This window comes from Manacus vitellinus, unplaced genomic scaffold (assembly GCF_001715985.3).
Source record: "Manacus vitellinus isolate BGI_N305 unplaced genomic scaffold, ASM171598v3 scaffold_11_pilon, whole genome shotgun sequence".
Lineage (NCBI taxonomy): Eukaryota > Metazoa > Chordata > Aves > Passeriformes > Pipridae > Manacus > Manacus vitellinus.
The window spans coordinates 1,890,165-1,913,134 of record NW_021938895.1 but is presented as its reverse complement, the minus strand read 5'-3'; the positions used below and the strand labels follow the sequence as shown (position 1 = coordinate 1,913,134).

The 22,970-nt window shown below is 36.1% G+C and overlaps 1 protein-coding gene across 7 annotated transcripts in view; it reads left to right on the top strand.

The window, feature by feature from the left end:
- The window catches only part of SUPT3H (SPT3 homolog, SAGA and STAGA complex component), a 276,071-nt gene that overhangs the window by 23,460 nt on the left and 229,641 nt on the right, over window positions 1-22,970 (top strand). Inside the window, exon 2 of one of the 7 annotated variants that reach the window (XM_029965826.1) lies at window positions 22,206-22,327. The exons of the other annotated variants lie outside the window; for them this stretch is intronic. The gene's annotated coding sequence lies outside the window, so the exon portion shown is untranslated. The remainder of the gene's footprint in view (window positions 1-22,205; window positions 22,328-22,970) is intronic. 7 annotated transcript variants of the gene reach the window in all.

Here is a 22,970-nt window from a genome sequence, read left to right as displayed (position 1 = left end):
AAAAGGAATTTTTTTAAGTAAGGAGTTTGAGCAAACCTAGAGACTTGATGGAATATTGGAAAGGATGAGAAAATACCCCTCTATTGCCCTCTTTTTTTAGGAAAAAAGAAAAAGTATTCATGTTTTCATTAAAATAAATTTTGTCTATTCCTTTCTCTGCATGTGTGTATATATAGGCTTGTGTACAACCATAACATTTTGCTGACTTCCAGTTAATATGAATCTACTTGGCTATCTAGGAGGAAACATGGGAATAAAAATATTAGCGTGGAGGAAGAGAGTGATCTGTGAGAATGCATTTTCTTAATATCCTTCCACTCCTCTATTACTTTAAAGAACTTAGTGTTTTTTCCCCTCTTACTAACTTTAAATTGAATGTGTAACTGTATAGTTGATAGATTTGTTACAATCAGGTATTTCTTCTACATTTTATCTAATAATTTGGTAAGGCAGTTCAGTCAATAGCAGTGAAGGCAGACAAATAACTTTGTCTCTTGATTTAGAGCCTTGGTAATTCCAATTTGCTCTTGATAGTGAACAGATCAGTTGTGGAAATCAAATTCCATGTAGCTCTGAAACATTTAATACAAATAATGCTGCTAAATGTAGCTGTATGTAAATTAATTTTGAAAACTGTCGAGGCCTAAATGCTGGTTGTCTGTGAATGGGATGAATTAGGAGGTTACAGAAATAGTATTGATCCTGGACTAGGCACTTGCAGGTCTGTTCATGCCAAGTGCCCTGGAATTGCAAGGAAACAGCCCCATGTAGTGAATACTGAAAATCTGCTAAACTGAACCAGCTTTGATACAAGTTAAACAGGGCTCGATGCATATCTGGTGACTTCAAGAGAAAGGTTCTGTAGAGGTTGGCAAACTTCTCTATTCTCTGTTTCTCTGTTAAATGCCAGTTTTATTCCTTCAAGAATGAAACTCTCTTTTGGAAAGAAATGTATTAAAACAAGCTCTGCCTGTGAGTTTGCACTGGCAGGATCCTCCACTTTGCCTGCCCAGGTAGTACCTTCACATACTGCTGCAGTTGTGTGCCCAGTGCTGACTTTAGTGACAACTCAGTATCTGTTGGGTCCTGTTATGGTTCAGATGAGTGAAAAGATAAGTGATCAATTTATAGAAGGGGAGATGAAACTCTAGGGGTTCTTTCTAATGAATTATAGAATTATTTTTGAAAAAGCAGTTCAGTGTTTGAATAATCAAAGTCAAGCATATTTCTGGAGCCAGGATTAGGATGGCAATATTTATCTTTGAATTCTTAAGACAGATAAAAATCAAAAGTCCAAACCACCAGCTATTTTTCTTGAATGTTTAGATTAATCCAGAAAAATAGACCAAAATTTTGAAAATGGCTTATTTAAACATGGATTGATTGAACTATTTAGGGGCATTTAATTTCCTTCTTAAAAAGACTTCTCTGTGTAGCGACATAGGATTTCAGGGAAAGTTATTAATTGATTTGTCATTATGATCCTTTTGAAACAGGGAAGTCATAACACTGTTTTATCAGCTGGGAATTGAGGCCCTGGGCAGAAACTCCTGGACACCATCTAGTTTTAAATGGAGCTCTTTGTCTTTTCCTTATCTGTTTTAATAAAGCTTTCTCCACACTGATTGATGTAGGTGATGGTGAAATGTGTTTGGTATCTGTAAGGATGTCTGATTTCTCTGTTGGCAACACTGCTTCCTCCATTCACACACAAGTGAAGATAGTTGTCTTAATAAAAATAAAATAGGACTTAGGCTTTTTTTTTTGTATCATCCCTTGTTATGTGTAAGTTTGCCATGTGGCTTTCCATGTGTGCCACGTGTTTCTTGTATAAGCATCTCCTTTAAAGACAAGTGTTGGTAGCTCTGTCACTAACACTTCACATGCACTCCAGTGAAAAGCAACATCCTCTCCAGCCGATGAGAGCTGTCGCTGCTATTTTGGTAGTCTTTTGTTGCTTTAAATGTGGGGTGATGAAAGCATGAAGAACAGCTGCTGCTACTTTAATCCTTTAAGAGAGGTAATATTCATGTGTTTTTATTTGTGATCGGTGAAAGACTCATTTTTTTTCTTGTTGGAGATGAAAACAAAGATGTTGGGAATGTTTCAGTGCTGATTGTGAGAACACGGCTGTCACTCCTGCAGTGGAGAAATTCGAAAACAAGTCCACCTGTTATAGCCAAAGGTGGAGAAAAACTTATTACAGGGAGTCTTAAACTTCAAACCCCCAAACTTAAGTGTTTTTGGACTGAAGGAATGAGTAAGTGTCAGCATACCTTTAAAGCTCTGCAGTTGAGTTTTTGCATATAGTACAGGAGTTACAATCTAAATTATTGAAGTTATTCTGATATACATGGTTATAGCTCATGCAGCAACATGTGCAAGAGGTCTTTATTTTTTGCCAAATCGAAATGTCAGGTATTTTTTCAAAAAGGTCTTGATGAGTTGGTGGTCTTTGCTTTCTCCAGTATGTCTCAGTGCTGGTCTTTTGAGACTGTTGGTAGAAGGATCTGTGTGATTGTCTTCATATCTTCTTAATCTTAGGGATTGGAGTGATCAGTCTCAGGTAGAGAATTGGAGTCACTTCTTCTAAGTCTTGGTCAGGACCTCTGTCTTAAAGTATTTAATTTGATTTATAAGCCAAAGTAAGGTGGACTAAATTCAAACCTACTTAGAGTTGAAATGCCAGAAAGTAGTTGACTTGTAAAGCTATCAGTGTTCAGACATCTGAACTACTTTGTTAAAAGGGATATCTTTTACCAAAGATGAAGCATGTTTTAGTTTAGTTTTTTAATAGGAATTTTAAATTTTATCTGAACCAGAACAGAACTACTTTGAAGTCCATTAGTTGAGTCTTGTGGCCATTTCTACCATCTGACTGTAAAAAAAGCAGCTGTAAACATAACTTAACTAGTTAGTTAAACTAGTTCATCTGTTATTGAAGCAGGACTAAGCCTAAGTAACTTAGTTGAGGTTTAGAATTTTCATTTTTAGTAATGTGTAATGTTAAAAAAAACAAACAACTCATTGTTCAGTGTATTTTACAATTAGGATGTGCAATTTTTATTTTTTTTTTTTTACTTATTTTTCCCTACTCCTTTTTGTTTGTGGAGTTGACATTTGGGTGCTTTGAAATTTGTCTGAAGTTGTCTTGCAGACATTTAAATATTAGTCTTAACAGGAAAAAAATAATGGTGGAAGTGATTCCTATTCTTATCTGACTTGTTTGACAACTAATGATTGAACTCGGTGAACTGAGGTCTTTCCAAACATAAACAATTCTATCATTCTATGACCTTTTTGTTGTAAGTGCAGATTAAAAATGAGTTGTGCATCACTTACCAAAATCAGTAATAGAAACTGGAAGCATTTTAAAATAACTTTACATAGTGAGAACAAACTGTGAGCAGATTATTTAGGTTATTCTGGATTTTGAGTAGGATATTAACATGGGCTTTGCTGGGAATGAGATACAAATAACTGTGCATGTACTTGAGCTTTTTGCTGAGTAAGGCTTTATTTGTAAATAAAACCTGCCACTGAAATCTAGAGATACCAAGTCTCATACTTCTTATTGCCAGATTTTGTGCATTCAAACAGATTCCCTATAGATAAATAGGATGTGAAGTTGTACTGCCTTGTATACTCTGCCACACTTGCTTTTATATCTGCTCTTTTTCGTACTAAATGGAAAGTTATTCATTCCCTTTTCATTCAGAATAGATCCTTCAGAGCAACTGAGTCACTGCAAGGTTTCCATCCTACATCTTTGTGTGGGAAGTTGATTATGTACCAAAGCCCTTACCTTTATCAGGGAGTGTTACTTGTTAGTCACAGAATACAAGAGGTCTAGGACTGGGAGGGAACTAAAAATTCTACTTTTTCCATTTTAGATCACTGAGATAGGATTCTGTATTACCACACCTTCCTGACAGCCAGCTGCCTGATCTGCTCCAAACTCCCTAGTGAAGGAGATTTTTGGGCAATTTCCACAGAACTAACTTTGTTTTTGGAGAGTTACTCCCCTGTTTCTCTAGAGAAATGATGCTGTGAAAGATGGACTTTTTTGTGTTGTACAAAATAGTAGAGGAGGGGCAATGAGTGTCAGTGACTCTGGATATAATGTGAAAACAGGTTGGATGTAGAGGATGTATTTTATCACTTCCTAATTGTTTAAAAAATAAGTAAATGTCTCAAGACACAAATAGACTTTAGAAACTACATAGGCAGGGGTCAGACCTAACAGGCCCAGCTAATCCAAGCTGGCAAGTCCAATTGTGGCATACATGGCATAGTTGCAACCTGCCATGAAGTACTGAACTCCTTTGCTTCTGATTTCTCCTTGTCTTTCACCGCAATACTAGGGAAGAGTTGATTACCAGTAACTTTTTAGTGACTTACTCAGTTCCTTTAACCTTTTCATGTCGATCATGGTTTCTAAAACTGTTACTAATATCTTACTTTCTCCTGGTGTTTTGGGATTTTTTTTATTCCCTTCTACTTTGAAAGGTGATGTCCAGCAGGCCAAAAAAACCCAAACAAACGAGTTCTTTTTGAGCTCTCATCAGTGAAACATGCAGAAGCCATTTCCTACTTTTTCTGTGTACAGCAGACCTGATGGTATATCTGAGAATGAGCTGAACACCTGGCCCCCATTTAGCTTGTGACCCTTTTTAATTTTTAGATTTTTTTCAAAGTTACCATTCTTGAGAAGATTATTCACCTTCTTCCAAACAGCTGATTCTCTAAGGCTGCACTTTTACACTGGTCTGTTTAATCCTGTTGGTTTTGGGCTTTCTCTAATTGATCGAGTCTATTGTGTTGTCTTCAAATGTTTGTGTCTTCCAGCTTGATGTCACAGTAAACTGCAGTAAATACAGTTTCTGTTCTCTCATCTCTGCTGAGTATATTAACCTAAACAAAACTGAGCATAGCATATCTCTGTGGACTCTTAAAATATCTTGTATTTTTCTTGGGAGTCATTGTTATCAGCTACAGTTCACAACGCTTTGTGCTGCAACACTCACTCATTTCTGCCTTTCAGGTTCCCTTGGATAATATGTAGGCAGCATAATTTTTTTTTCTGAGGCCAAGTTGCTTTGATTATTAGTAAAAATTAGGCAGCAGAAGGTCAGTTTCTCTGTGAAATTAATAATTTAGGTTGATACGGAATTATTTGTTATTAATTAATCCGTTTTGCTTGTCTTTTCACCTTGCCACTCTGCATCTTTCTGGGTTGACTCTTTCAGTCTGTTCAGAATCTCAGTTCTGGCAGTGGTTTCAGTGAAGAGTGTCTGTATGGAGGCAGATGCAGGACAATACTTTGTATACAGTGTCAACTCTGCTTTTAGGAAACTGGCTGAGAAAACACAGTAATCAGCTCTTTTTGTTCAAAATCCCATGTGGTGCTGTTGCTACAACCAAGCCAGTCAGTGAGTTTTCTAAAATGTTTTGAATTTTTTTGAATTTTTAGTTGCAGCCAAAACCAGTTTTCTGATCGAAAGACCTTCAGGATCCAACCCAAAGAAGGGAACAGCTATATTTGGTGATGGCACAACTGTTAGCATTGCTTTTCTCAGGTTTAAAATATGCTTACACAAAGAAAATGGAAGCATTTTGCTAACAGTATTTGCTAAGCATTTTTTCCAGCAAGAACCAAAATTACCAAGTCCTGATGTTGTGAGTCATCAGTGTGCCTTTTTAATATTTATTTTTTTTAGAACACAGTTCTCAAATATACATCAAAATAAGTTAACCTTGGGGACAGCTTTACTTTGGGCTAAAACACACAGATGCTCAGCAAGGCTGAACTGATGGTGCTGTTTGTAAAAGTTATGCTGTTGTTACTGATTTCTGTTGTCGTGTAAGGGTCGTAACTATGGATCAGTATTTTATGGTAGGCACTGAACAAATGTATAACAAAAATGTAATCTTCAAAATCCCTGTTAAAGAAACAAAATATTCAGTTTTTTCTTAAGCTGTCTAGAATTTTCAGGTGGCTCTGGCTTCTGTGTGGGACTAGGACCTTTAAAGGCTTACCAGATAACCACTGCTATGTGAAAATCAGACAGCTGAAAAACCTTTAGTAAGGTGCTCATGTTCTTTTTGCTCACTTTGAAAGCAGAAGAATCTGATTTGTGATCATAACACCTTCAAGTAGGTTTGGAATCGGCTTGTTGTGGAGCTGTGCCCTGCTCTATCAGAAAATAGAGCAAATGGTAGACTGGCGTGAAGATGCTGGGAAACACCCTTGAAAGAGAACACCAGTGGCCAAGAACTGGCATTTGAAAATGGGGCCAGACCTGTGCTCCTTTCTTTCCAGACTTGAGAAGATCAGAAGCATGAGGGATTGAGAGCTGAATGCTACGACAAGTTTTCCAAAGTCAAAATATTTGACTGTGAAATGACGTTCTCCTGCTGCTTTCACCATCAGAAAATGCGTGGAGAATCATTAAACCAAAAAATTAATCTGCTGGGAAATGTGGCAGAATTATCAGAATTGCCATGAAAACAAGCTGTGTTACAGAAATTATGTGTTGCCAAAATGTGTGTGTTGCCTGACACTTGGTACTCCGGCCCCCCTGAGCCTCTGTGCTGTCACCAAGGACAAGAGTTTTCTGGTGCTCCTCTCTGTTGTATAATCCCAGTTGCATGTCAAAGATAGCTTTTCCTTATCTCTTAAGGCTTCCTACTGAAGTTCATATAAAGCAGCCCAGAGGCTGCTGCCTCCTGACTTTGTTTTCCCTTACTCAAAACACCGAAATCAAGTTTTAGGGTTCCTGAGGTATCACAGTTGCTTCTCTAATAGTACGCAAATATGAGTAGTCAACTATGTTGCTTTTTACAGACATCTGTGGATATATATGTGTGAGTATAGAAAGCTGTAATTAAGCGAAAATCTGGAGGCAGTTTTTCTGTGTCAGACCTGTGCAGACAGACCCCCTCAGAGCTACCACAGAGGCCAGAGCTCCTGAAGGTGAACATGCCCATGTTCTGTTCCATTGGAACAGAGCAAAAGGTTCCCTACGTGAGTTCCTGGAGGGACTGTGGATCTCCCCTGCCTGGATGGTTGTTGGGAAAGGAAAGAGTTTACAGGTTAAGAGCATGAAGTTAGTTTTCCACCATCTGACCTTTCTCACATGCCAGCACACAGCAGCTTTTCTGTAGCATCAAAAGATGTTATTGTTTGCCAGGGTAATAAATCCTCATCACCAAATATGTACAAATGTAGCTATTATGTTATTTAAAAAAAACCTGTGCTACCATAAGTAGTTTTATTACTGTAACTGCATTTAAACTAGGCCTTTTTCCATCCTCACTGTCTGTAAAAATTTGCATTTCTGACGTACTCCAATGCTTTTCAGCATCACTTTAATCTTTCCTTAAGGTGCACTGTAACAGCAGGTGACAACAGTTCTGTTCTGTAATGTCCCAGTGGAAGAGAGGCACAGCTCTGGGCACCAGGCTGTTAGTTATAAAGATTTGGGGATGTGTATCATCTAAAGGATGTTTTTTTATTGTAAAATCTGTAAGTTGTTGTGTCTTCCTCTTGCTCCGTTAACTGTTACTCTACATGTATTAAAGCTGAAATCAAGTAACTAGTCTGTGTTATAGGATCTGGTGTGAGTTACTAGTTATTTATTCATGAATATTGTCCCCAGTCTGTGTGTGATAAGTGGTTGAGTGTTCTCAGGCTGTGGTAGAACAAAGCAAACTGGGTTTACATGGAGGCAGGCACTTATCTGGTCACACTTGATCTTCATGTGAACCATGAATGAAGGTACAACTAGGCTGCCCTTAGAGAAATCACTGCAGGTAACATTAAGGTCTTAGTTTCATCAGGTTTAGCAAAGAGTAAGGCTCACATCAAGGGATATTTTGTGTGTAGATCGTTGCATATTTGGGTGCGGATTCATCTTTAGAATATTTCTTAGGAAAAGTGGATGAAGAAGCAAAATTAGTGATGTAAAACTTAGCAGTCACATCAGTCATGTAATAATCAAAATTCAGTCTCTTATTGAGGAAAGACAAAACCAGTCTGTGTGAATTCACGGATCCAAGTTTTGTCCATGTGCCATGTGTTAATTACAGTTCATGGCTTTGATGTCCTAACTTGTCTACCTTGTGGAGATGAGCACTTATCTCACTAATGAGCTGTTTTTTGTCTTTGTAGGATTGCTTCGTGTTTCATTGTAGATGAGAAAGAATATCAGGGGTGCCTAGACACTGTTATCTCCAGTAGTACTAAATCTTCCTAAACTTGATGACTTGTGTTACAGTGTATTGCCCACTGAAACTGTGCCTGGCTGTGCTTCTTTCTGTTATGAAGACTAACATGCTAGAATTTCATGCTGGCAGCTATTTCTGTTTGTTTCTGGTTGTGTTTTGCCTTTTTTTTTTTTTTCTTCCTTATACCAAACACCTCTCACACCATTTTGGTTATAACATAAATATATTGGCTTTTGTTTGACTGACTCTGCAGTCACTGTGTTCACTTCTGCTTTACACTGAGATTTACCATAATGAGCAGCTCGGAGCAGTTTGCTTTCTGAAAAACAAGTGACTCCTGGTAATGCTCAAGTGTGGTTTCTGACATTCCATACTACAGCAAATACTAAAACACAGTATTTTTTCCAACCTGAGCTTCAAGATAATAGAATATGGATCTGGCATCAAGAAATACTGATTTGAAATATGTCTGAAATAGATTTCTAATGAAGAGGAAATTCGAGAAATACTTCTTTAAAAATTCTGGTGAGATACACAAACCACCTTCTGTAAGCTCTTTGAATATAACTAACATGCTGCTCAGTTTATTCAAAAAGGACTGTAAATTCTGGAAGTTTTAACTTGATATGTTTGCAGGTAACATGATTGATGTGTAACTCTAGAATGAAAGGGGTATTTAGAATCTTGGCTATCAGTTCACCAGTTCTTGTTCCCTAAACAAAGACAGGTCAGATATTAGTCTTGTCCTGTGTAAGTGTTGCAGTTTCTACCTTCATCCTGTGAATACAGACACATACAAACTCAGAAAATAGTCTAAAATGCAAATGCCTATCGATTACTAAATAGGTATAAACAGGATAGTGGAGGGGGGGGTTGCCTATCTGTCATAAGATTATTTTTTTTTTTCATAACTTCTCAGAGGTATATCATATTATAAATGCATTAGAAATGTTTTGCTCTGAGGATATGTAGCATTCCTATAAAGGTTAAATCAATAAAAATGATTTGGCCACATTCCTAAGCATGGCTAGAACAGGTAGCCCGTTGTTTAAGGTACCCTTGAATTTCTGGATCAGATTATTATGGTGCAGCAAAAAGCCTTACTAAAGGCTTCTTACTGTCTGCAGACGTTCTGTGTTTCTGTGTGAAGATATCGTCAGCCTAAAAAAACCTTCCGATTTTCTGTGCTACTGAAAAATAAGAGTATTTTTAAGTGTAGAGGTCTCAAATGTTGTGCTGTGTGTGCTGTTAAGTTTTAAAGGAAGTTTTGCAACAAGAAGGGGTGAAGACACATCAGTAATTGATAACAACCAGGTATGTAAAGAAGAGGAAGAGACATCTTTGATTTAAATCAGTGTTGAGACTAGTAAAGTTGTTGTCCATGTAAGTACCTTTATTAGTTTGTTTAGATTATTCTTATTTTATGCATATCTGATCAAGTAAAAGAACCATTATATTATGTATATTTACTATATCTGGCCAGTTCAGTACGCAAGTAAGATTATAAAATGTAATGGTAGAAGACTTCCAACAATTTGTAGTTCAAATTCTTCTAATTTTATACAAAGCTGATAAAAATTTAGTAGCTATTAAATAGTGTTTATTCAATGCATCTGGTTGATTCAGTAGTCAGTGCTGAAGTCTCACAGTAGACTGTTTTTATAGGTTTAGTGCATTTTAAAATCTTTCTTTTTTCATTGAGGAGCTACTGTATATTATTGTTCCAGGGCAGATTTGTGTCTTACACTGAGTGTATGTGCTGTGCATCCAGGCTCCTGGCATTTTTATGTAGGTTTTATGGAGCACAAGCTTACTGTAAGAACGTGTCACTAATCTTAGAGTGCAGATTCTATGGGTATTTTAAATTTATCTCACTCAGTCTTACTATGCCCTCTAAGAATGCTGGAACTGAAAATCAGTGCCTTTTTTATCTTTGTTTCTTCCTTTTTTATTTTATTTTTTTTAAGCATGTGGAAAAAGGTTACACTACTCTTGAGTTATATCCTAAAACGTGGAGAGTAATTCTGATGATGAAGTACAAAGCCCACACTCCTGGTAACCAGGACTGTGTGTCTCAAGATGTTTTTCAGTTGTGAAAATTTGATCAGTGAATTAACCACACATCCGGCTACAAACATCTTTGATCAGAATTGGGACATTCCAGCTCGTGTGTATGTGTATGTAAGCTGGCTCCCTCGAGTAGGTTTTACACATGTGCACTACATATGTGCCTTGAAATTAGTTAGTGAATTAATATTATAATTCAAAGTAATAAAATTACACTCTTTCAAGCCTTTGTTTTGTGCCTCCTGAGTATTATTATAATTTATCTTTTTATCTGGGCAAGCTCAAGTCTTCATTTATTTTAAGATGTATTAATGCACAGTTAGGTAGCTCAGCTGTAATTAAGATTTTGCTTTTGCTTTTAAAGGTAATATTAAAATGTTACTTTAATGAGCTTAGAACCCCACATTATTATGAGGTCATGGCTGAATAAATTGCTATATGGAATAACAGAGAATGATTTTAGGTCCTCTTCCTGAAATGCTGTAAAATTAAAAGTTGTTCCAGTGTTTGCATATGCAATGCACAGTGTGCACTAGAATGAAACTATTCCTGCTCCAGTATGAAAAAGGTTTGCACTGTGGAAGATAAGTTTGTTCCTGTTTGAGGCTAAACTAAATTTGTATTACCTAGATGTTACTTTATTATTGACAAATAACTGGACTTCTTCTGAATGTCGGTTTCTTTAATAAAATGTCAGTATCAAGAGTGTAACTTCTGAATTTGTTTTAGTGTTTCTGTTTATGCTATTTAATCAGAAAGGGGGAAAATAAAAATATACTGAATAGCAAGAAAAATACAGCACTTAGTTTTGAACGTACAGAATTGGGTATAAGAGGGGTGGAAAGGAAGCAAAGTGAATGCCCTTTATGTAGAAAATCCTTTTGGGAAAAGGGAACATTTTTACTGGTGTACACTAAGGTACGGTGCCTAAGTAAATAGCTGCTGCTTTCTGGTGCTGTCAGTTTTAAATAAACCAGTCATTGTTATGGCTTGGTTATTCCACAAATACCCAAATGCTGCAGAGTTAAACTTTGATACCACTGATTGGAAAAATGCAGATGATGGAGTCTCCTAATGTGAATTTATACTGATGGACTTACTTGGAGGAAATAAGTTTTTCAGCTTGTGTTAAGAAGTAAGTACAGTGCAGGCTGTAATGCTCTGTCACACAGCTGCTCCTGTGCTGGGTATTATACAAGAGCTGGTAGCATTAATTCATCAAACTCTTGTTAATAAAGACTCACTAAGCTGGACCAGATGTGTCCCCTCAGTGTTACAGAGCTAATGTGACACTTTTTTAAAAAAAGTTTTCTGTTTAAAGATGAAGGATTCTCAGTTGAATAGATGATGCTTTTGAGTGAAAGTTACTCATGGAACTCATAGAAAATGCTGCAAGGACACAGATACCACAGCACTGCAGTGTTATGGCTCACCTAAAAGGCTTCTGGGGACATGATAAACTAAAATAGCAAATTCTGACATGGTCTTCAGAATTTTTTTTTTGTACTCCTGTCTTAAAATGACTTAAGTTCTGTTGAATCCTGTTTAATTCATGTAAAATTATTCTTGCTGATTCTACATAAAGATTTGTGTTTGGAGTCAGTTACTGATCTATGATATTATTAATACAAAAATACAGTTGTGAAGTAATACCAGTCCTTGGCAGAACAACTCTGCATTCGTATCACAGTTCTTCCAGTGCTGGTATGATGTGCCTTATTTTTTTGAACCCTTTCAGTGGAAATATACTGTGTCAAAAACACCAGCTGACCTACAAATAAGACTCTTTTGGCTAAAATGTGTGTTTTCACTTTGAAAGTTGAGGTGAGTTAAAACTTGGCCAGTCTAATGTCCACAAAAGCAGTTTCTCTCGTCCTGGGACTATGAGAAGAAGCAAGAAGATACCAAGAGACTGACTCCCAGATGTCTTTCTCTGAAGTATCACAAGTATTTTAAAGGGACTACTTCTGCCATCTACACAATTTATGTAGAACACGATAATAGCATTAATACTTTTTTTTAAACAAATATTAAGACAAGAAATAGACTTTTTTTTTTTTTTTTGCAAATACTAAGACACAAGACCCTGGCAAGTTCCTCCACTGCATATTAGCAGAGTTAGATGTGAAGAGTGGTAAACATTCTTTGGGTACTGCTGGCAAATCTGAGCACAATAGCACGTTCTCCTTTACAACTTCAGTGTTAGGGTAGAAAATATTGTACCAATAGAGAAGTCTTCTACATTTACACTGTTACTGGTTTGTTTTTTTATTTAACCTGAATTTCAAAATTTTAGAAGTATAAGTTAGTAGGAATTAGAGGCTTGACGTGTTTACATGTGCGTGTTTGCACAAACACAGCTCATTAACATTTCTTAAAAGAAAGAATACCCTGTTCTAATACCACACATGGATACATTAAAATATCATGTGTTTTTAACTCTGTCGTTTCTGATTTGTGCTTAAGTGAATTACAGGTATTCTGAGGGATTAACACTCTCTGGTAGGGAATGTACTTAGGCGTAATCATTTATCTATGTTGTTTTTCCTTAACAGAAAAACAAACAAACTTTTCTTTTGCTCACATGTATATATAGGGTCATATATATTAGAGGCATCTGACAAAGAAATTTAGTTTAGCAGTTATTAATCACTTGTAACATCACCCTGCTCCGATTTGTTACCCTGGAGCCACTTCCCAGCATATGGTGATTGATGTGTGTATGTGCATATAGAGTAAAACTCATCTTGGGAGTGTTAATTGTCCTTGTGATCAGGGCCGGGTCCTTTTCTTCTGAACAATATTACATTATGTAACTGGCAGTGGCTCTGTCTTTCTGTTTTAGTAAACCACAGAGTAGATTTAGATCTAAGATATCTGACCATGAGGGATAAGTAAACAATGGTTTGGCACACTTACTGTTCAAATAAATTCAGGGGAAAATAAATGTATGTAAGGTCATCAGCTTTTAACTTTCCTTAATCAAGAAAATGATAATAAATTTTAAGTCATTATGAAATGCTAGCAATTCTGATGCAATTTAATACATAAAATAAGCTATGTGTATCAGAAATATAGTAACCATATTTGAATGAATTCCTGCCAAAAAATTTTGCCATGGGGTTTTTAGCTATAATATATTAAAACTTAAAACTATTGTTAATTCCAGAACTGCCTGACCCTAATGAATGTGGCATTTTTAAGAGACAGCAGAAGAAACTGTTTTTATCCTTTACTCTAAAAGTAAAGGTAGTTTTACTAGAGATGAAAAAATATTCTTAAGGAGAACTGTTAACACAGTGAATATCAAACAAAAATACCTTACTTTTTAAAGCACTCTGGGTACTTAAAGGAGAAATGTAGCCTTTTCCCCTTTAATATTTTACTATCCTAAAATTAATTTTTATAAATAAAAACATTTAATAAGGAGTAGGTTGTGCAAAGTAACTTAATTGCTCTGATTAAAATGACTTCAGCAGTTCAAGTGAGTCAGGAGAAAACCTATGGATTTTTCCCTCCTGGGGCAAGTTCATACGTGAAATAGGAAACTTATAGCTACAGAAGAAGAAGGCTAGAACAGTACACAGTATGGTAACAAGCAGAATAAAAAATATACAGGAAACAGATGCATGAATAATGGATTTTTTTTTTAATTGGAAGTGTTAAACTGTTTTACGATACAGTAACTCGAGTTTATTTTGTCTTTGTGCTCATCTTTAAAATATTCTCTTTGGGGTGTGCTTTTCAGTATGTTAAGTGGTAGGTCTTATATTTATTTGTAGAAGAGAGCGTGTTTATGTAAGGAAACCTGCTCTTAGATTTAAGCTTTATTAACTTAAAAACAAAAACACCTGAGAGCAGACGATAGAACTCCTTAGCCTGTTTCCCATAAGACTTTAGAAGGCAGTTTGAAATTAAGATATCTAATAGAAATTAAAGCTATTTTACATGATGTGAACAAAATTAATTTTGTCAATAACAGTCGATTCTGGTGGGGGTTCTGTGGTGGAGGAGGTGGATGTTTTCTGCGCTTTGTGGGTGCTGCTTTCTCCGGATGAAAATCTGTGGTTAATTCCTAAGTCTGGCAAAATTTACAAGGAAAATCTCTTTGAAATAAAGCTCAGTCTACTAATTTATTTCTGAGTATGCTTATCAGAATAAATGTTGCATTTAGGCAAATTAACTTTTTATATTGAAAATAACAGTTGTACATTTTCCCGTTGCAGTTTCTTAACTGCTTGTATGAAACTTGGATTTTCTCAGTGCTGAAGTCAAGACCTTAAAATGCTTCGGGTTTTACCATCTTAAACTCACTATTTATCTTGAGGCTGCCTTGATTAAAATATTATATACTCTGGGGCATTTTAAACATGGCAATTTATTGTAATTCTTATTAATGGAGTGTATTTAATGAGTTTTCAGAACCAACTCCTTCACGTACAACACACAGTGTTGATTTTTATTGGGTACATAGAAAACATACTGATGGTCTGATTTTTCGGGAGGTGCCCAGCACTGACAGCTGCCCTTGGCTCCTGTCACAGCCAGGCAGGAGAAACGCTGCTGCTCAGCACCTTTGCAGCCTGGCCAGCACGGGATAATTCCTCCCTTCCCTCTCTGCTTTCATTTCCACTGCGGTGTGCTGAACTCGAGCACAAAATAACGCCAAATTCTGCTTGTATTTTCAGCATCTTGCACTTAGAGTTTTAGAAAGTATATCTTGTTAGTTGTTATTCGTGTTGCCCGTTGATGGGTGTCTGCCTCAAGGTGTGACAGTTCTTAAACACAATTATCTGGCTCTCCTGAACTGTCTGCGCTGCCTAATTAGCATCTTTTGCAAGCGTTATTTGCTCCTTTATTTTTCCCTTTTCACTTAAATGGATGCATTATTAGATGTTTTGTTATTTACTTAAGACTGCTCTGAGCTTCTTGTTGTTCGTAAAGTGCGACTCTCTGCTGAAAAGCAACCGAGAAAAAGAAAGGTATAAGGTGCAGCTTTAAGATTAATATAAGCCTGACCATGACCAAGAAATCACACAGCTTGAGAGGAATTTCAGTATTATTGTTATGCTCTTAATGTGGGGTGGCAGAGCCTTTAAATATTTCTGGTAGAGTAGTTAATACAGCATGGAAGTTTGATATTTGTACAGTTTGTAAAGGAATTTGAGGTGTTACCCTATTTTGACTTCAGTTTTCAAGTATGCACTGGTGCATCATTAATCATAGGAAATGCAAAAATAAATAATATAGTCCCTTTGGATTTTTCATGTGAATACTTACCTTTTCCTTTTTTTGTATATACAGTTGAGGTATTTAGGTAACCCCTAACCTTTTGCTTCAACAAGGAGGTACAGTATAAAAATATTACCACAGTCTTCATATGAGCAGTTCTCTCTAAGAAAACCTCTAGATGAATATTTATTGAAAAAAAGCAAAGTTGCAATACAAAATGACTTAGCTTGGCCTGAATATTATATTTTAGACCACCAGTGAATAAAATTAAAAGCACATGGATTTCGAATAACTAGAAAAGGTTGTAATTGATTAGCACTGCATGAAAGTATTGAAGTAGAGTAAGTTTTGATTTGTGAATGGTTCTATTCAATAGAGATTAATCCTGTATGTTTGATAAAATCTTAGTGCCCCTAATGAGGTAGGGTTTTTTTTTCCCCTCTCCCAGTTTATTTAACCATCAGATATTTCAGTGTTCTTCTAACAAACTGGAACATTTTGATCTTGCTAAATTTTACATCGATGTAGTTGATTTAAATAACGTTGGCTATTAATAGTCCACTTGAGACAGATAATTAAACAGATCAGTGCATTTTGCTGCCCCAGAAGCCTGTGAGTGGTGCAGTGCAGTTCCTGCAGGGTTTGGGGCTCTCAGATACCAAAAGCCTCAGTGCGAAGCTGCCGCTTTCCTGGTGCACATGAGAATAGCCATTATTGCATAGTTTGCACTATTATTTTTTTAAAGTCCTGGTATTTTAAATTATATTTTAGGCAAAGCACAGTGATTCCTGAGATTTTGCTTAGCATTCACAATAATATGGATATGTTAAACAGAGCTGGAACAGAGAGAAAACTTCTGCTTTCTATACATAGATAATCAGAAATTATTTGTTTCTCTCTTATCAATATCCTAATTAAAATAAAAAAACCCTAAGATTCCTTACCAAATAATAAACCAGTTGAGAATAGAGATGTACAAAAGGTTTGGGGTTTTTTGATGACTAAATAAGAAGGTATTGTAGAGTATTTTAATATAAGCAGAGTAGGTTTTTTTGTAACTTGAAGAGTTTAGGTTTACTGTGTCTCTCTGTTAGGATCAGCATCCAGAAATTACATGTGAAATAATTGATTGAATTATCAGCCAAATTGGGATCTGATTTCCTTTCATCAGAGAAATCCTCCTATTCAACAGAATAGAATTGAAAATGCCTTTTTTTTTAAATTGTAACTGTTGTTGGAGGCATTTAAAAAAGATTTCACTCTCTGAAATACTTTGTATAAATGATGTTCCCCAAATTTTATAATAAATAGGCTGTTCAGTTGTTTTGGTTTTTTTTTCCTTAATGTTTATTTTCAGCCATTTTTCCCCCCTCAAACACTATGGATGTGAAGACAATAACCTTTGTTAGTTGAAATGAATCCACTTATTTTTAAAAACTTGAGAAGGTTTACATAGGCTTGGTGCAGTCAAAGCCTGGGTATAACTGACACAAGGAAAAATTGGAAGTGAAAGACAGTATCTAGTTAATGCAAATGCACTAAATTGGAGAGGAATACATATGTTCACATGAATAGGAAAGGATCCTTCCTCGTTGCTACTCTTGTTTTTCCCTTTTATATGAAGTCAAAACCACACAGAGAAAAATAAATGGAATAAAAATTTTTGGGTTAATGGCAAAGATTAGCAGCGTGCAGGTTAATCATAGCGCTGTTTTCCTGCCCTATTACGACTTGTCATTATGTTTCATCAGTTAATTCTTGATGAGAAACAATTAAATTCAGAAGTCCTGAAGGGAGCAAGGAGGACATGGGAGCAGAAGGAGATGTAGACAGTACAGAAAGGAAGAACAGATTGTGGGCTCTGACATGCTACTGTATCATTGAACAGCAAATTCTTGAGTAACTTGGGTCTTCTGGCTTTTCTTCTTTTAAAAATAAACTCTGTCTCCCTTTTTATAAAAGTGGGTTTTTAAAAATGTTGTCTTTAGCTCAAGATATATTGCTTACACATTGATAGAGTTGATGAGATTTTGTAGTCCCTTGCATCTGTTGTTTGTCTCCAAAGTGAAATTTGGGTACCCAGCCCTATTTAGTGAAGTTTGGGGCAAGTAATAATCACAGTATCACAGTACTTCCCACTCACTTTAGGAATTATCAGAATTAGGTGAATTAAACAGTCAGACTCCGTGTTTTGATAATTTTAGCCAGCTAAGTTTCTTCTAATCTCTTTTGGAAGTAAAAGCAAAAGAAAGTCCCTATACATGTAAACTGTATTTCCTGTTGTAAACACTGGGATAATGTGGTCTGGCTGTGCTTCTGCTGTGCTTCGTTAAGACACCAGTTTGGGTAGAAAAGTTGCTTTACCGGGTTTGTGTTTGCATTTCAGCTCAATATTCAGGGTATTACAGCTGCATGACCAGCCATGGGTCATGGTATCTCCTCTGGTATCTATAGATCATGTACTAAATTGGTTTTCCTCCTGGCAGGAGCTATTCTTCCTTTCTGTTCCTACACACGGTCTTAGAGCTTATTCATGTGCTTAACTGGGAACCAGTCAAAGCGTGTGAAGTAGGAGGGGTAAAAGGAACCCCAGTCATCAATTCATTGCAATAATGGGGATGTATAACTGAAAATGGTTCTAGCATTGTTGTTTTTCTTAGAAGGGGGGCAAGGGAGGAAAAGAAATAGGTTTAGCTTCGGTCCCAATATAATTTCAACATGATGGACACCATTAAGAAAATCTTGTAAGTTTTCACTATTTTTTTTTCCTAGAGCTTTCAGAGTTTTCAGTTAGTCTTCCTGATCTGCTTCAGTAAAAGATGCTTTGAAAAGATTTTGTGACTATGCTTCTTGCAACTCATCAACAGTAACCAGAATAAAGCATTTACCAATGCGCTTTAAAATATAATTTCATTTTACTTGCAGATTAATCACTTAAAGTCATGTTCAGTTCTATTTAATATTTGTGAGTGAGATGCTTTCTATTGATTCTAAGTCTGTATCTGAGATAAAGAAACTTTTCTAAGTAAGCAATGATAGAGGTGCAATTTTATAGTGTATTCATGATTTTTATGAGCATTTCTATGTACAGTGAGTATAAATAATTACCTCAATATACATATATGATTTCTTAAAGGAATCTGTGTTCAGAATATTGAAGTAAATATTTGGCAGTGCTCTTCTACAGACTTTTTAAAATCCCACTTTCAATTAAACTTAAAATTCACCAGCATGTTAGATCATGTATTTTTTTTATTTCATAGCTTAATATTTTAATGCATGACTGTTTTGCCTTGTTCATAATAAGTGCAATGAGAAGAATTTGCTTTTACAATTGAATATATTATCAAACAAGCTTTGCTGTGAAATGAGAGCAACTAAGGACTAGAGAACTGCAGATTTGCACTGGTAACTTTATCTGAGATATATGCTTAAAAATCAGATGTCTAGAACAATGAAAGGGCAGTTTTGGGTAGGATATACTGCCATATGCTCCCCACTACTCATTTTCATCCAGTTTAGAGAACAAGCAGCCTGAACTCCTGTGATCTAAGTCTTTTACAGTATCTTTCATTAACCAGTCATGGTGGAAACATCTGAAAGTGTTACCAGAGTTCTTAATGAGATTCCCTGTGCTGTTGTTGATTAGCTCACAAAGTATTTTATCTTTTGCCCTAAGATAATATTAAACATTTCACCAGATCCCATCAGACCCTTCCAGATGTGTGCAGCTACACCTTGACCCTGGTGACAGCTGAGCACACACCTGCTGTCAAACACTAAGGACTAAGCCACCGACTTCCCTTTGCTCAGCTTGTCAGCTCTATTAAGAACACATTTGTTCTTAAATCTGCACAAGTTATTTACAGTTACTGCCTCCCCAAAAAACCCCAACAACCAGGTATCCTGTTTTAACACTAACATCCCATTCAGCATTTCTTAGTTTAGATAACTATAACCAGCATTGTTGAAAGAAAACTCCCGACAAGGGCAAACAGAAGCTCAAATATTGCAGCACTTACCCCAAAAGAAGTTTTGCTGACATGGTGTCACTGAGCTGAACAGGCTGTTTGATGCCATAGTCCCTGTCGGTTCACGCGGAGCTTTCACCTCCTGGTGTAAATACTTCTTGGATCCTCAAACTGAAAACACAAACCATAGCCAAACCTTGGTTTAGTTTTACTGTGTCCCTGGATTGCATAGGCTCTAGAGTTGGTTTTTTCCCTGTCAAAAAATTGTGTAGCACTGGTAACATGTGAAAAGCAAGGAAACAAAACAAAAAAAAAAGAGAATGAGCAAATATTTGAAGGACCTACTATTACTGCATAGACTGTGGTTAGAGAGCACTTACTGACTCTGTTGGTCTCAGTGGCTGGTAGTGACCTGCGGAGATTAACCATTTAAAAACCAGAGGCTTCCTTGCTGTCCTCCTGGAGAAAGTTTGCACCGCACTTGTGGTTCTGTGGTTGTTTGTGAGGCGAATGAAGCATTCACACAATCCAAAAAAGCAAAAGCTTTAAAACTCCTTTTTTTTGCAAGCACTGTTACTGGAGCGAGCGAGTCATGTGGCTGTGACATCAGAGGACTCCAAGTAGGACTGCCTACACTGTGGCTTTTTCTTTCTCTCCTTTTTTTTTTTCTTTTTTTTTTTTCTTTCTTTTAATTTTTTTTTTTATTTTTTTGTATTTTGACAAAAGGCCCGTGGTAAGGCCCTTCCTGGCATCAAGAGGGATATAGTTTTTTAATTTTTGTGACTCATGAGGCTTTGGAGAGAGTACAAAATGCTGTAAGAGCCCAAACTTCTGTACAGTTAAAGCATATGGACAGCAGAACTTTATTTGTACTCTCAGTTCAGGTTCCCCCCACTCTTCTTCCCCCTCCTTTTTTTTTTTTTTTTCCCTTCTTATTTTTCCCCTCCCTTCCCTCTCCCTCCTCCATTATTGTGTCTGTGGAAAAGTGAGCAAAATTGGCACAAGTGGCTGTGTGAAATTCTGAACAACAGTGATGATTTACAATAATTTACATCTTTGGATTGTATCACGATCTTGGGTCTGCTTCATATTTGCTGGGTGGCTGGATTCCTTCTGTTTTACTTTTTCTCCTTGTCGTCTTATACTTGTGAATCTGTAACTCATTGTAAGAAACTTTACCTTTGCTAAGGTCTAGTAGCAGGCTGCTTGTTGGGCTTGTGTTTTTTTACTGTAATTGGCTGTCACAGGAGTGTTAGTCTGGGGATTCCTTTGCAAATCCTAAATCATGACTGCCTTGCTTTACATGCCTTCAAAACTGCTTGGCAGTTTTATGTAATGCAAATTAAGGGCAATTATGTTTCCTTTATATTTGGGGCAAAATATGTCATTTGGATATCAGAAGTAGCTGTGTGCTGGAGCCTGAGTGATGCTTTGGAATACCGGTGTCGGGAGGATTTTCCGTGGCCGTTGTGTAGCAGAGTGAGCTGTGAGGGTTGGGAGGGTTTGATTGCTCTTGCATTAATTACTGCTTATTATACTTTGGGTGTTTAAGAGAAATAGAACAGTCTCAAACTTTTGGGGAGACTATAAATAACTGCTAATTCATCAGCTAATGTTAACACTTAGTTTTAAAATGAAACATAAATTTGATGCATATGTAAGGTTCAGATACTTCATATCATCTGTGTGTGTGTGTGTGTGTAATACTTTTTCATATACTTAACATATTGTAACTTTGACTTTGATTGTGTAACATAAACCCTGACTGTACTGGAATGGAGTGGGTTAACAAAAGCAGTATTTTTTTGTTTATAATAGAGGCTTTGAAATAAATTGCAAAATGCTGTGTGTAGTAAGGAATAATGGGCACAGACAGTGTGTATTAGTAGTCTTGATTTGCTCACTCAGATTCAGAACAAAATTGGAAACATCTTTGAGAAAGTATCTCATTTTTTTGCCTCTTTGGGCATTATATCTAGAACTTTTCATATTATCCCGATTGTATCACAGATGCACTGTAGTTTTTAAGTTTTAGCTGAGTGAGTTTAATTTTTTCCTCTTTTTTTGGTCATTTTTTTTGGGGGACAGAAGAAATGTGTAAAACATTTTCTAGATATTGCTCAGTTTTTATTTGTAAAATAAAATACATCTCTTTGAAGCTGCCATCCCTCCTTTTTTTGTTTTATTTTCCTTTGTCCTCAGCTTTCTCAGTAAGAAGTTGGCCAGCAATGGTGTGATATGAATAGCTGGAGGTGTGGGTGGGGAGCAGGTTCTCTGTTTTGTGGGAATGAGAAAAATGAGAAAGGAATTTTTTTTTTTTGGTAATAAATACAGATTGTGTTTTGATTTTTGTTATATATTTATCAAAACAACATGAAACTATTCATAAAAACTGCTTTCCTAATAATTATTGTAAGGTAAATTGCATTGTTCTTAATTCAGTACCTTGAAAGTTATTAGATATTGCCAAATTTATACAATTCTACCATAAAATGAAAAAGAAGAATTCTGCAAATAACCCATCTCATTTGAAAATAAAGATAATATTTAATTCTCCTAACCATGGATTGCTTTTATTTTTTTGTATTTTCACAGTATGGTTAAGAACATCAGTGAAAAAAAACTTAGAGGTATAAAAATGATGGAAAGAATGATAGTATTTTCATATATACAGAATATATTTGTGTGCATTTATGTTTTAATCAGCTTGTGATGCAGCAAAAGCTTTTGGAGGTTGCTGCCTCTGTTATTTGTGGAACTCTTAATTGTGAGCTCAAAGATTTTTCAGCTACAGTTGTGCATTGAAGATATTTATCAACTCTTTGATGGTAGGTAGGTGCAGTATTTTTATGTAACTCATGTCTTGATCTAAAATAATTGTTTCGATTTATATGAAAAAAGTTGTTTGATTTTTTTTTAAAACTCCACAATTTATTCTTAGTTCACATCTTTAGTATCAAAATATCGAACTTCCTAGAGAAGTCTGAATTTAAAAATTTATTGCATTGAAATGCTCTGCTCAGGCTTTCTCTGGAATGGCTTTTCCGTGCTTTCACTCGTGTATGCAAAGTTAGAGAATAACTTTGTTGCTGGTTTGATATGATACCTTTAAGATTTTTTTTTTTTTAATGTATGTACTTTTTTACCTGTTCAGATCAAGAGCACAATAGCCATGTCTTCATCTAGTAAGGCAAAATCCATTAAAAGCAGAAAAACAAATAGTGGAACTGAGTAATGGCAGATGTAGTTTGTAGAAAGTGTCACTGAAAAAAAAAAAGGCTGGTTTTTTAGTATAGGGACATTTTAAAGCCAAACTTGGAGACCAAGTACCTGTGAAACCGGTGGCTTCTTTTGGTCTAGTTTGCACTTCTAATGAAGCAGATGCAAGAATCCTGAAAATCCACTGTATAAACCAGTGCCTTGATTGCAGAGGAGCTCCTGGCAGGCTCTTGTTTAAAAGGTAGATCTGCA